Source organism: Heterocephalus glaber, unplaced genomic scaffold (assembly GCF_053883595.1).
Source record: "Heterocephalus glaber isolate CG9 unplaced genomic scaffold, H.glaber_assembly_v1.0 deba00001600, whole genome shotgun sequence".
NCBI lineage: Eukaryota > Metazoa > Chordata > Mammalia > Rodentia > Bathyergidae > Heterocephalus > Heterocephalus glaber.
The window spans coordinates 19520615-19524399 of NW_028258372.1; the positions used below are offsets into that span (position 1 = coordinate 19520615).

At 40.7% G+C, this 3785-nt stretch overlaps 1 pseudogene; it reads left to right on the forward strand.

Annotated features, from left to right (window-relative positions):
• Positions 1 to 2316: 2316 nt before the first annotated feature.
• LOC101722451 (centromere protein N pseudogene) lies at positions 2317 to 3325 on the forward strand (annotated as a pseudogene).
• The last annotated feature ends 460 nt before the right edge of the window (positions 3326 to 3785 follow it).

Below are 3785 nucleotides of genomic sequence, written 5' to 3' on the forward strand. Positions count from 1 at the left end.
TATATTTCCTCCCAAGTTAGTTTCATTAGTTTGTCTTCCAAGGTACTTCTTAGAAGTTGTCAAATTTATTTCAAAACAGATTTTTGTAATATGCTTTCTATATCCTTTTAAATTCTGTAAGATCTGTGGTAATGTCTCCTAGATCTTGATATTGTAATTTAAAAAATGTATAATTGATATTGTGTAACAGGAAGAAAAGGTCTAAAGGGGCAGGGGAAGTGGGAGGGGTAGGGGAAAGGAAAAAAGGGAAAAGAAAAAATATGAGAAAAGGAAAAAAATGGAAACAAAGTCTTTGCAAATAGGGAAGGGCGGAGGGGGTGAAGGGAGGGCAAGGGAAGGGAAAAAAATAAGAACCAAGATACTAATGTAATGGTACAAGATCCCAATGATGAATGTAACTGTATTGTATACCTAAAATGTACCAATAAACTTAATGGGGAAAAAAAAATTAAGTCTTGCTCCTGGCAGTAATATTACATACCACCTTGTCACAGTTTACAGCCCAGTCTGGCTGATAAACAAGGCCTCGGGAACCTGCAAGCTAACAGTGAACTACCATAAATTATACTTGATCTTGGCCAAACGGCTGGAAAGCAATAGGACTACCATAAATTAGACACCAGGTGCCACCCTTGGCTCCTGTAGAACCTGACATCATGGCCATCTCTGGGGTGGTGTCAGCCCACATGAGATATTGTATGCTGTTAATGATTTGCCCAATGCCTTTAAAAAATTTTTTTGTAGGATGAATATCAGGAATAATTTATGTTTATGTGGAATGGTCTACTGTATACTTTCTCTATAATTCCACAGAGATATCTCTGATCTCCTGCAATATGCCCCAGTAGCTAAGGGTAAATTTGCTACAAACCCAGAAATACTTGTCATCCACTACACTGAGGATATCCTATGCTGGCCTACTTAAGACAGCAATTGACCAGGCCCTACATAAGGTTGGCTCTGTGATACACACAGCCTAGGCTGTGGGCCATCAACTCTGAAAAGGCCCAGGTGCCAACAAGTGTTGTTTTTGGGAGTCATGTGAGCCAGTAACCAAAATAATACTCCTAATCAAATTAGACAAAAATCTTGTTTTAACAAGACAACTACCGCCAACAAAGGACTCAACAATTGGTAGACCTACATGGCTACGAAAGCACCTCATTTGGTATTCTTTTGGTCCTTTTGTCAAGTTTACTCACCAGGTGGTCACCTTTGAATGGGATCCCAACAACAGCAGACCCCCAAGGTTATGTACTCTTGCAAGGAGAGAGGCTGTTCCAATGAGCACTCAGCAAACGTATGACACTACAACCCCTACCCTGGAAGATTGGGACTGATGACAAGTGACTGCTACTGGTTGCACTGGCTCCTAGAGATTTAGATACATAAGTTACCTGAGGCAGCTGCCAGATAAACCACCTACAAGTGGTAACTCCTAGCCTGTCATTGGGCCCTATTGAAAACAGAAGCCCTGATCACCAAAGCACTGTAGATGACCTTAAGATTCAAGCCACCTATCCTTTAGGCGGGGCCTCAAAAAATAATAAATAATAAAATAAGACAGACTCAACAAGGCTGCATCATTAAATAGATTTGGCTCACCCAAAAGAGAGCCTACTTGGGCTCCAGTGGTCAGCTGACTCTATAAAAAGTAGCTGCTTTAGTGGAGGAGGCTAAATAGCCCATGAGGAATGTTCTTGCCTCTCCTGTAACCAAGTAAGGCCCACAGTTCAGTGATGTTCCAGCTGATAACATGGTTTGGTTCCCAGCTGGGTCCTCAAAATCCAAACTGACAGTCTACTAGGTCACTGTGGCTATCCACCCCCATTCACTACTCATATTAATGCATATAACAGAGCCATTTAAAAAGAGAAGGAACTAAAGAGTTCCTTCTTGTGCTCAGCAAATTGCCACTGTTTCCTGTAGAGTCCAGCACAGAGAGATCATAAAGTCCACCTCACGTACCAAAATGAGCCAAATCATGAGGACTCATCCTAAAAAACAGTAAATCCCATTATACAGCATGGCTGTGGGATTCCTGTCAGCATGCCTAGGCATACAATGTGACAAATTAGCCACATCAAGCAGAGCTTAACTCCTCCCACTCATGTGACAAATTAACTGCATGGACTCCTAGTCCCAAGTCACAGATCATAGAGGCGTCTCATTGCAGTAGACAAATACTGCAGTTACAAAACTGCCATTCCATGTACATATGGACACACAGATGATCACTGTGGCTTTAAAAAACACTGTTGGCCATTGCTGGCTGTGAAGGTGGCTTGGTGGGAACAACTGCTGAAGGGATGGCTGGAGATGTGGGCTGGGCCAAAGATGGACGAGATTCTTGCTGAGTTTATCAGGGGAACCATCTTAAAAATCTTCATGGCTGAAATGATGACAGTCTTAAAAGCCTGGGATTTTTTTTTTTTTTTTGGTATGAAAACTTAACTGCAGACCATAAACTTCCGGCAGAAAAAGGAATCTTTGGTTCAGGTCTTGCTTCGGTTATGTGAGAAGTGCACAAGTATCAATGACATAGCCCTTTTAGATATTGTTTATACACAAGTTCCTTGACATCTGGGATTGTTTTCATATGAGGAAAGGACCAGATGAAGACGCTGACTTCTTTGATATGGGAGAATTCAAAATCTCACTTTAGAAAATTCTTCAGGGAGCATTAAATAATGTGACACTAAGAACGCAACCTAGGTTCAAATTGCCTGGGGAACACAGTATACAAAGCCAAACCAATACAGACCTACTCATGTGGTGTATATTCCCAAACTCTGTATGTCTGTGCTTCTTCCTCCAGACTGAAGAACATTACACCCCTTCTGGGTCAGGCACTGATAATAGATAGCAAGCACCATCAAATTGTGAAAATGGACCTGAGAAGCTGACACTTGGACTCTTTAAAGGCTTTTGTTAATCAGACCTTTGAAAATCACAACTCTACATCTTTTCAGGAAAGAAGGCTTGGACTAGGTATAAATACGGATTCAAAAATTATTCATAAAAACACAGTAGAAAAAGAGAGTCCAAAGAGTAACTCAAGAAACTTTTGGAGATTATCTTTACCCACAACTGGAATTTGTACAATACAAGCAAGCTTGAAATGAAGGTCAAAGGTGACTTAAATGGGGGCATCTTGGCTGAGGGGAAAAGTTCTCTCTGGTGTCTAATGAAGTTCTCTAGCCCACATCTTTTGGAAGCATTGAAGTCCTGAGAACCAGCTGGTGTTGCAGATGCTCCACTTTCTCCTTTTCTCACTTGCATATCCAGTAAGACAATGAATTATTTTAAAATTAGAGGTAAATAAGATGTATGCATGTGGTTTTGTAAGCCCAGTGGCTCCTTGAACATGCATTCTAGTTAATGGTTAGCTACATAACTTCTATCTGCAAACTTGTTTTTTAGAAATTAATCCTTAGTATTAAAACTTGAGAAATATTCTTATCTTGTTGGGACTATTTCCTCTTCCCAATGTGCCCCTCCCTTCCTGCTAAGTATAGCAGTTGTGGGCATTTGAGATGTGACAGGAGATAAAACTCCAGATTGACACCAAGTGCTAGAATGTGCTGAAGTCAAGCAGATGGCATAGTGGTTGAGAATGGTGGTACTGTGTCTAATTCCCTTTTTTCCACTCCTGCCTCTCCTCAATTCTAAGAGGTCTAATTCCAGTTGCTGGCTTCGAAGAATTTTTTGTTAACCTTTGGATCATGGAAAGAACCAAGAAACTATATCGAACTCAGAATTTGTAGATAAAATTGGTCCATTCA